We start from the raw sequence: 11,880 nt of genomic DNA, 5'->3' as shown, positions 1-11,880 counted from the left end.
CACTGTAGAGTCCTGGCTCTAGGCAGAATCACGAATAGTGGTTTAAGAGAAGTTATTTATATTTCAAACGTGATTTATTGCGCACTAGTTAGATCAGGGTGGGTCGCCAGATTTCAAACAATTTTTATTTATTTTTTGCAGTCGGGCTACCTAACTTAGAAGCAGGTCAGGCCAGTGTTTCTAGTTGCAGCAGCGCAATAGTTAGATAACCTAGATGGTAGGGATGGGTTCACATTTGAACCGATCCGGTACCTGTGAAACGGTACCTTTTTTCTGTACTTTAGTCTCTAAAAATGTAATCTACCTACCTCAGTCGTGAAAAAAAATCCAAACTTCAAATAACTACACTTTCGACCGTTTTCGGCTTGCCATTGCCCTGACTGCTTTGTTGTTGAATCAAGTCAAATCCTATGTAAGCGTATATTGTACGTGTGAACGTTGACATGAAAAGAAAAAAGGTTAAATGAATCGATACTCTATAGTACCGACGTGTTTCGGTAAGTACCTTTTTAAAAGTACCGAATTCTGTACCCATCCCTACTAGATGGTGAACAACCAGGAGATCACTGCAACTCACACAAGTTGGAGAACTATCTCTCTTTCTCTTTTGCTCTCACACACACAAATGGAGCCGCATGTGCTTGGCGGGACCCTTACAAAAACAAAAAATCCTTCAAAATCAGTGTTGTTGCTAATCAAATCAAATCAAATTTATTTATAGGGCCCGACAACACACGTTAATGTCCCCATGGGCCGTACAGGTCTTCTTTAAACAAGTCAAGAAGACAACATAACAATAAGTCAAGAACAGAACAAGAACACCATAAGGTCCAAACATTTTTTAGATGAATGCAAATAAATGAAAGAATGCAAGCACTCCCAGACATACCCCACGCGAAGGTAAGGAAAAACTCACTAAAACCTAACAATAGGGAAAAAAGCTCCACAGGCAGTGTGGAGGAGAGAAACCTTAGAAGGGCCATTCAAGGGGGGATCTCCCTTCTTAGATGTTGGTGATAGTAGTGTTGCAGACGGACAGTTGGTAAGCATGCACTCGTGTGTGGTGAAACACAGATGAGTGCATGCAATAGCAACTGTACATTTTGAAAAATTAAAGATGGAGCTAATAGCGATAGCAACTGAACATTTTGAAAGATTAAAGATAGAGTTGATAGCGGATCTATTTGAGGCACAGGGGCGGCGCAAAGAGGGTCACGTCCTCCCCGTCTTAGTCACGGGACATTCAACACTCCGGTCGTTGCTCAGGGACAGCCGGAGACAGGGAGATAGGGGGTGGCGCAGAGAGGGTCGCGAACTCCCCGACATCATCGCGGGACATCCGGCACTCCGGTCACCACTACGAGACCTCCGGAGACAGGGGGGCACGCAGAGGGGGTCGCAATCTCCCGGCCTTCGTCACGGGACGTCCAACACTCCGGTCAACACTCCAGGACAGCAAGTCATAGGGGGACAGGGAGACGGGACAGGCGTTAGACAGCTCATGAGATTGTAGTAGGCGGACATAGCAATAGATACAAGTGGTAGGCATATATGTGAATGGAGTAGATATATGAAGTAAGCGTATTATGTGAATAGAATAGAAGTACTTAACCCAGCAATGAAACCGCGTTGACTGTTAATCTGTTAACAGTCTGTGAATCAGTTGACAGGACCACGGACAGACGGCGGTGAATAACTGATCCAAGGCCTCGGAGGTGCATGTTGACTCATGCTAACCTGTAATAATCCCCCCAGAAAAATCTACTTTGCATTTGATATATTGCAAATATATGCCATCACACACACTGGCATTTAAAGGGTTAGAATTATAAAATTAATATGTGGTGTTATGATCAGGGCTGAAGTTGAATGAAAGATTGTATTTTTTTCAATCTGACATTACAAAAAAACAGAAAATCCATCAAAATCAGTGTGGTTGCTAATCATATATGCTAGCCTGTTTTTTAACAATAATTTGTGATGCCATCACAAACACTGGCATTTAAAGGGTACAAATAAAAAAAATCCTGCACCAGAATGCAGGAAATGAAGTCTTTGTAACAAAAAAAAATCCTGGTGGGGGACCCCCAGAGACCCCCTGCTTAAAAAGTGGCCTGACTGGGGCTATATTTTGCACTATATTTCCTGGCCTGAATGATTTCCCCAGTCCGGCCCTGGTTAAAAGCCTCCAATGCTTATTAGTGTGTGTGCGTTTGAATGTTTGCATGTTTTAACCATACATTTCCATTTATAAAAAAAAAAATATATATATATTGTAATTTTTTTTTAAATGTCTTTTACCTCCTATAATAGTGGGGGCCGCGGCTCTCTGACACCGTTATTTGGGGGTCGCGGCCTGAAAAGTTTGGGAACCCCCGAGTTAGATTACACGTTGCGAATGTTATGACTTTGAACGTCTGCCATTTCCACCGCAAAAGGCATACAAGTCGACGAAATTTCATAGTCGATGAAATTTCATCGTCGACATGGTTGATGAATCATGACAGCCCTAATAAATTGTAATGAACCAAAGGAGAATATAAATATTTTTTCCCCCCATCTTTGACAGTGAATAACCATGCTCACATGACCAAAAGCTAAAAGATGCCACTGAGTTCATTCAGCTACTTCGTAAGATCAAGTATTGTCTATATCTAAACAAATGAACAATGGGCAGATAATTTACAGGGGCTTTTGTACATGCAGTACAGAATTTTGCCATCCGGACAGTACACATGCAATATGAATGTAGAAATGGGTTTATAGGGCCAAGTGAGGCATCATTTGAAAGGCCAGAATCTCCTCTATTATAATACCATAGTTAAATCTGTAACCCTCTTACATAAAACTAAATCACCAATTCTCATTCTCTCCTTCCACTGACACTCTTCTCTATCACTATCTCCCTCCAGATAGCTGTTGTCCTGTCAGGCCATTCTGTCTATATATACACCCATGTGTTTTTCAGTTCTTATGAAAATCTTCCTGTCAGGATTTTCCTTCCTTTCCAATTTGTTATCCTAGGAAAAGAGAACTACCTATTTATAGCTGGTTAAGGACTGGTGGTTCTTGCTTGGCTTTCTGTGTTCCTGATGAATTCCAACTGAAAAGTTAGACCTTTGTTTGTTAGGATGAATGTAAAATGTACTGATATTTCTTTCCTTACTTTCCCCCAAGATTGGTCTGAATATGACCACCCCTCGTAGCCTCTCACACCTTGGATTGAGAGAACTGTCTGTCTGTTTGGTGGACTGCATGAAACCGTCACAAGTGGACCAGGAGAAGAGCTGTTTGGACTGCATGGAAACAAGTATGGAAATGTTGACTTTAATCTGTAAACATTATGACTTTATAAGTGTCGACTTTAACCTCTTAACACATTAACTGCCACAGAGTTTGATCAGCTTATACCATTCTCTGCCAGCACTGTAAGTCTATGGAGATGTTCACCTTCTTTGCAGGGCTATAACTTTTTAAATTGTATTGCTAAATTGACATTACTATGGCCCATTCAACATCGATTATCTATCGTTCAGGATGTAGGAACGTTTTATTTTTTCATTCATACGAAAATACCGTCTAGAGTATAAATTTGTTTTTATCGTTTTCTGCAGTAATTCCTAGAACGTGAGATATAGGCATAAATGCATATATAGATTATCAAATGCCGTTTGGTTCCGATCCACGCTATATTAAACATTTTAACTGTACATGGTCCTAAACGTTATGACTGATCATGCGCGGGTGAACGGGGGGGGGGGTCGTTTATAATTCCGTGATCGTCGTTAAATGCTTCATGTAGTATGGGTGATATATAGATCAGAGCAGTTTGTATGGATAATAATAAACACTCACGCTGAAAGTCACGGCAGCCTCCTCTTACCGTTGGGCGATGACACTGGAGCAAAAAGATCCCAGTTATTTGATGGGGATCGAGGCGATCCATTTCCGGTTTGTATAATAATAATAACAGCCCAAATCATGTCGATTATTGAGTTATGGCAGCGATCGCTACACATGGACGTGTGTCTTGAGTCCCGCAACGATAAGCGAGTGGCCAGACGTATTTAGGAGACGCACCGATATCCAACCGGCATTTCCGGTTTGGCAACTCGCCGATCATCCACCAGGTGGCAGTATTGAAGCGTTGCAGAGTTGTACCGAGTCCCACAGCATCAGACCAGCCTCTGTGAGGGAAATATGAATACCATGGCGAAAATATGATAAAAAAAACGTTGTACGCCGTGATCTGGCAGAATTAGCATGAACTTGAAACCCGTTGTACGACGTTTTTGGTGCAGGAAGTGTTAAAGGAACGCTCCAACTGTTTGGGAAATTAGCTTATTTGCCATCTACCCTGGAGTTAGACAAGAAGATGCATAACTTTTTCTTCTCTATGCATGCAGTAGGAGTAGGAAGACGTGCACCGTTAGCCTAGCTTAGCGCCAGTCTAGTCTAGTGACTTGGTTTGAAGTAGGTTCCTCCATTAGCCTAGTTCCCAACGTCTTCCTACTCCTACTGCATGCACAGAGAAGAAAAAGGTATGCATCTTCTTGTCTAACTCTAGGGTAGATGGCAAATAAGCAAATTTCCCAAAATGTTGGAGTGTTCCTTTAAGCCAGACTCTCTAAATTTGCCTAAAAGGAAGATTGCTCCGCTTCTACAAGGTCCATTTGCATGTTCTTGGTATCTAGGGACATCTATGGACCTCAGGGAATGTATTCTCAGTGTCTGTTACTATGCTTGAGTAAATTGTAATGAACCAAAGGAGAATATACATTATTTTATTATTTATTTTATTCACCTTTTCTCCTCATTTTTCAATTTTTCTCCCATCCCAATTTCGCCTTGCCAATTCTCCCTTCAATTCTCCCCTCCCCTGTCTCGAACGTTGCTAGACTATGCCTCCCACTGGTCGGCTGCAGTGAGGACCAAGCCTTGCATCACGTGTCCCCTCCGGTACACGAGGAGGCAGCTGTCGCATCTTTTCACCTGAACAGCGCGAGGAGTAGCGCGTGGGAGGCTCACGCTGCCCCCGATACTTCCTGATTCTGCTGTACAGGCGCACCAACCGACCTGTAGGAGTCGCTGTCCACAACGTCCAGTCCCCACCCACCGGCTTTCCCACCCCTAACACTGCCAATTGTGTTAGTATGAACGACCGGCCAAGCCGGTAGCAACGCAGAGAGCTGGGCTCAATACCAGCATCTCCTGCATTAGTGGCGAGCGCCTTGCCCACTGCGCCACTCAGCCTCCCACATTTTATAAAAAAATGTAATTCACTGAGCTCATTCAGCACCTTCTTGAGATCAAGTGTACAACAAATCTAAGCAAATTAATAAAGGGCAGATGATTTACAGGGGTTTTTGTAGATGCAGTACTGGATTTTCCCATCCGGACACATGCTATTTGAAATATGAATATAGAATACCAGGTCTGTGAACGTCTTGAAAGATGGAGGAGCATTTTTCATTACAAAAAAGTAACTGGACTTACAGTAGATTTCATTCACAGTCTTTGCTGCCCTGTAAAGGGCGCCTGGTGGTACTAAATCCAGATTGAACTCTGGCCTGATATTCTATATTCATATTCCAAATTGCATGCACAATTCAGTATCTACAAAAAACCCTGTAAATCATCTTCCCTTTATTCATTTATTTTTTTATTTATCTTTTGTACACATGATCTCAAGAAGGTGCTGAATAAGCACCTGGATTTTTCATGGCTGGTCAATGTTAGCATGGTGTTATTCACCTTCAAAGTGAATACAAAATTTGTATAAAAGAATGTATATTCTCCTTTGATTCATTACAATTCACTCAAGCATAGTAACGGACACAATATTTTTGACACTGGGAATACATTCCCTCAGGTCCATAGATGTCCCTAGATACCAGGAACATGCAAATAGACCTTGTAGAAGTGGAGCAATCTTCCATTTACTTGGGTATGTACTTTTAGGCAGATTTTCTGAAAATATGGCTACGGCTTAAGAGGTTAATTCACGGATTGTATTCATTGGAAATGAATGAATAATGTATATTGAATATCAGATTAACCTCTTCCACCCGTGCGGACCGCAAATTACAACCACATCATAAATCAATCGGACTAGACCAGGGGTCTCAAACTCTCCAATTGCGGCCCACTGGATGATATTTTGCGGCCCTACTTGACATCAAAGTTTAGAGTTAGTGCGGCCCGCTCACAACTTTTTGCCGAGTCGTTGCGCGAGTTGGAAGTTTTATTTATTTTATCACTTGTAGGCTACCATAGCGCAGGCTCATGACAGCAACTTGGTTGAAACGTGATTCCGGAGTGATAAAGTGGAAGGCAAATGCATCCTCGCTATCTCCTCTGCAAGCAGTGCTCTGCATGTCCAGCTGCACTGCCACTCTGTGTCTGTGTACTCTGCTCTGGTCCAATCACATTCAGCGTCCCGTCAGCGTTCCCCCCCCCCCCCCACCCACAGTCTGCGAATCGGATGCGGAGTAGGGCGGGTCTTCACGGAATGCGTGTCGTCTCTTTCAGTCCGAGTCAGAGCAGAGAGTTGACAGCGCATCTACAGTAACCTTGTTCTCCGTGAGATAAATGTCGCTAGTAGCCTAGTTTCGCCAGCAGAAAATATGGCATGTTCAAAGATGGGCAGTAAAAGAAAAGTCTGCAATTCAAAGGTAAATGGACTGAAAAATATGTGTTCATCCTGAGTCCCATCCTGAGTCCCAGCACCAAACCAATGTGACTAATATGCCAAGAAACGGTAGCTCTTGTGAAGAGTGGCAATTTGAAACGGCACTACGAAACAACAGTTATTTTTATGCAACCTTTCCTCAAAATTCAGTGCTAAGAACCACACAAATAAATGGAATGAAATCATCATATCAAGCTGCAAGCAGAATTATTGTTAAATCTATGTCACAACGAGAAAAAGCAACCAAGTCCTCACTCGGTGGCATGGGTGTTGGCTAAACACAAGAAGCCATTCTCTCTCTCTGATGCATACATAATAAAATAATGTATGACTGAAGTGATGGAGACCATGTTTGAAGGCAAACAAAAGCAAATCCCCCTCAGATCGCACAGCAACCAGAATAACTGAAATACTGGCTGGTGATTTGATTAAACAGCTTTGTGATAGAATAAAAAAAATGCACAGTGCATTTCCATAGCTGCATGTGGATGAGTCCACTGACACCACTGAGAAGCCTATGTTCTGATGAACCGTTCATGTTCTGAAGAACTGTTTATGTTCTGAAATGGTATTGCTAAAGATTGAGAAGATTGGATCAGTTGTACTTTTTTTTTTGAATACTTGAGACCCTTTTTTTGTGGAATATTTGATGCGGCCCCTCACCCAGACTCTACCTCCAGCGGCCCCCAGGTACATTGAGTTTATAAAATTATCGTTTTTGTCAAACGTATTCAAGTATAAACATCATAACCATGTCACAACAGCAGTTATAATGTATATTATCATCAATACGTTAGTTTACCAATAGGTTAAAGTGTTATTAGTGCGATTTTAGTATTCGTTTTTCAGTTTTTATCGTGAAAGTCGGCCATTTTGAAAAAGTTTACGTCATTTTGAATAGGACATCGAGAGCTTTCAATGAGCGTTGGAATTTTTCAGAACGACACTTCCCAAAGGCCTCTATGGGGCTTCAAGCAAATTACTTCTGTATGAATTTCTTTAATATCTCTTATTACTCGGGATAATATACCACAAAACTTAACGTTATTGGCATATATTGGAGTGCAGTTAGTTTCTCCCCTATTTTTAGCATTGAGCAATAATCAGTTTCAAAATGGCGGCCCTGGCAAAAATAAGAAAGCTACTGTACATACAGTAGATTTCATTATCTGCTCTTATGCACGCCTGGTGATGCTAAATCCAAATTGAACTTGGGCATTTGAAAGATAAGATTTGGCACAATCCATGAATGTGCAAATTGGCTATAATAAGGTCATTTATAAGCCTGCTATTCTATATTGTATAATGATATTTCAAATTGCATTGGTCCGGATGGGAGAATTCAGTACTGTCCAGAAAACGCACATCCTCCGTTCCTTGGTGCTGAGCCAAACTGTAAAAACAGTAGTACATCCAGTGGATGTAAACCGGGCTTCCGGTTTGAAAGCAATGTGAAGCGATACGCGTTTTGTTACAGCTCCGCTCCCGTCAACGTTAATTTCGTTTAAAAACCTTATTTGAACAATACCAAAAGAGATTAAACCACATCGTATGTATTGATAAGACCTTCTACTAACTATATCAAAAGACATAAAGACTCGACATGGATATTAAGGATAAGAAAAAGGGTGGAAAGAGATTCGGCACAGATACTCCAACGGCGCTGATTTTAACACTGTCAAAGAATACAACAGGCGAGGCAGCGGCGGCACCGTTGTCGACTAGCCCCGATGGGGGGACTATAGTGGAGAATATACCGGGACCAACGACGACTGGCCCCGAGAGGGAGACAGCAGTTGACAACACAACGGTAACGACGTGTAAAAATACCGTAAGAGATAAAGCAGGGGAATTTGAGAAGATAATCTCCAATAAACCCATCGGGTCCATCATTGCTCCCACAACATCAACTGACACAAGCAGTGCAATTTCACAACCCGACTTCAACTCTCTGACTATCCTGATGAAGGAACAGATGGTCGCTTTCAAATTACACATCGAGGAACTCAAAGATGAATTCAAAGCACACGTCGATGCTAAATTCGAAGAGGCTATGGAAGCAGCCGCTGCTCAGGCCGGGCGAATCACTGCAGTGGAGAATACGGTGATAGAAATTACACAGATGGTCCAAGAGAACGAGAAGAACGTCAACGATGTATTAACAGAGTTATCGAAGGAGATAAAACAGGTGGAAGAAGAGTGTCGGAAGAAAATACAAGAAGTCGAAGAGGAAGCAAGGGAGAGGCAGCTCGAGACCCAACGTTACTACAGGCGAAATAATATCCGCATTGTGGGTCTGGATGAATCAGTCAATTGCACAGACGACAGCTTTCCAACAGTGTTAGTAGATATTTTAGGTAACAACATCCTTCCCACAGCGCCGACAGTGGACCAATGTTAGAGTCGGTACACGAGGCCAAAGAGTTAACGGTCCGAGAGTTATCATTGTTACCCTGCGCAAGACGGTAATAAGAGACGCCATCATTAGAGGAGCGCGCAATCAAAGGGGGAAACTGAAATATGGTGAAAATTCAATATCTATCTACGAAGATCTATGCAAGGAGGCCATCGCTCAGCGTTTCCCCTACAAGGATGTGATGCAGAGAATCTTTAAGAGTGATCTCAGGCCAATCCTTAACTACCCGGCACTATTATCGATCTTGGGAAAAGACTGTATTAGGCAGGGAATACGCACGCCTAAAGCCGCCGAAGATTACATGAAAGGCCCCGTTTAGGCGGAAACGCTAGCAGGTGAATCCGCAAAAATATTTTTTCAGATGTGCCTTTCGTTTATACGGAAACGGCGTTTTTACGGGGTGAAACCGTAAAAAAGTGGGACCACCTTCCAGGGTGGAATTCCTAGAAACGGTAAACCTTTGTGCTCTTCTAAACTGTCAAACCGCATAAAACGATGACGAAAGGGTCGTCAAGGCTCTCGTCGCGCCTACTGCTTACATCACAGGCATGCGCCAGTAGCCTAGAAGCGTAAACAAAGCATGTCTGATTCTATCCATGGCGATCACCTGAAGGCTACATTGGCAGTACTTTTAAATACACAAGAATCTGTCCCGCGGCTATCGCAACTATTATGACTGGACCCACTGTCTGCGAGTGACTCTGCTTTGGTCCAATCACATTCCCCACCCACACTCTGCGAATCAGAGGCAGAGTAGGGCGGGTCTTCACAGCACGTCATGTGACATATGCGCCAATCGTGTGACAGCGGCGCTCCGTTGTCTCGAGTTGTTACAGCCTCGTCTGCACGGAGAATTCCACCCCAAAACGCTCGTCTAAACGCAAAATTAAAAGTGAAACCGCAAGACGACTTTTGCGGTTTCTGTTCAGACTTCCATCCCAAAACGCTCGTCTAAACGTAGCCAAAGATTACATGAAGCAACATGGATCTGGTCCCCCCGGGCAGGACGCAACACTGGCTCAGAACAGATAAGCCTATTCATCTCTTTCTCTTTGTATTTTAGTAATTTTATTAGAATGACTTTACCACGGCTCAACAAAAGTAACGGGTGATATGCACGCTGACAACAATAAGGCACAAGATGTTTAATATGGCTCGTAAGGCATTATATTTACAGTCTTCTGGTCTCTGTGGAGACAATAATCCAACATTGACATTATGAACATTCTGGAACATTCTGGGCTCTCTCGACTGTTCAGGGACACAAAGGAATATCCCGGAAAATACTAGTAGGTCATGACCCCTGGGTAGGAAGATCATTCTGGAACATAACAGCAGTGTTTACATATTTACCAGGGCATTCTACAACCTTCTAGAATATAATGCACCCCTTCAACGAAGGCCTGTAAATTTAACATTAACATCCGGTGTGAATAAGCATATGATCTAAGGACTGAAGTTTAATTAGGCTTTAATAAGGCTTTAAAAAAAAAAGAAGAAAAAAGACATTAGCCACATCTAAATGTATAAGCACGACAAGGTTATTCTAATTTTAAATAATTACTCCACTGATTTAGAGATTTGCACAATGTAGCTCTAAAAGTCTGTTTTTCTCTTTCTCTTTACTCAATTTTATTTTATCTGTTTTATTTTAGTTCTCACTCCTTCTTTTTATTTTCATCTTTCAATGTTATTTTTTTTTCATTTTAAGGTGTTAGTATTTATCTCCACTCTTTTCCTTTTTTCTGATGTTTCCTACATAAGTTAGTAGAAGGTTCAAATGAATATATCAATGAAGGTATATTTTTCATTTTTCACACTATTGTTAGTACATTAATGGGAAGGCGCAAGACCAAAAGCGACATTCTATTTAATTAGAATGAACGTTTTAGATCCTATGGCAATTAGCATAGGAAGAGTAGGATTACAAAGCTCAATTTGGGTAATCCGGTGGCCTAAGGGAGGGAGTCATACGCGTATGATGTGTCTATGGGACACGATCCTGTACGACTCTCGGTGGGAGGGGGGGGAAAGGGGATTTTTATTTGTATATATGTATGTTTTTAAGCTCGGCTCTCAACGGGACCTCACTAGTTGGATGTATATCTATTGTAGCCTCGCACTCCAGAAGCATTACCAACAACTACACAACATGTATAGATTATGGCTAGTTTGAATATAATGATCTGGAACACTGGGGGAATAAATAACCAACACAAACGCAAAAGCGTGCTCACACTGATGAAAAAAGAACAGGTGGACGTGGCTCTGCTAAGCGAAATGCACATTCTAGAGAAAGACATAGATACGTTAGCGGACAACACATATCATAACATTAGTCACTCTTTTGGTACCCGCTGGATGATATTTTGCGGCCCCCTACTTGACATCAAAGTTTAGAGTTAGTGCGGCCCGCTCACAACTTTTTGCCGAGTTGGACGTTTTATTTATTTTATCACTTGTAGGCTACCATAGCGCAGGCTCATGACAGCAACGTTACGTTAGTGACTTGGTTGAAACGTGATTCCGGAGTGATAAAGTGGAAGGCAAATGCATCCTCGCTATCTCCTCTGCAAGCAGTGCTCTGCATGTCCGGCTCCACTGCCACTCTGTCTGTGTACTCTGCTCTGGTCCAATCACATTCAGCGTCCCGTCAGCGCTCCCCCCCCCCCCCCCCCCCACCCACAGTATGCGAATCAAATGCGGAGTAGGGCGGGTCTTCATGGAATGCGTGTCGTCTCTTTCAGTCCGAGTCAGAGCAGAGAGTTGACAG

General features: G+C 42.5%; 1 long non-coding RNA gene across 1 annotated transcript in view; it reads left to right on the top strand.

Annotated features, from left to right (window-relative positions):
* The first annotated feature begins 3,186 nt into the window (after nt 1–3,186).
* LOC311236902 overlaps nt 3,187–11,880 on the top strand; it is a 40,366-nt gene continuing 31,672 nt past the window's right edge. Inside the window, exon 1 of the long non-coding RNA XR_014620259.1 lies at nt 3,187–3,310. This is a non-coding gene — a long non-coding RNA (uncharacterized lncRNA). The remainder of the gene's footprint in view (nt 3,311–11,880) is intronic.

This window comes from Notolepis coatsorum (genome assembly GCF_963971535.1).
Source record: "Notolepis coatsorum genome assembly, chromosome: 11".
NCBI classification, from domain to species: domain Eukaryota; kingdom Metazoa; phylum Chordata; class Actinopteri; order Aulopiformes; family Paralepididae; genus Notolepis; species Notolepis coatsorum.
The sequence above is the reverse complement of the archived record's forward strand: the minus strand, read 5'-3'. Positions and strand labels throughout refer to the sequence as shown.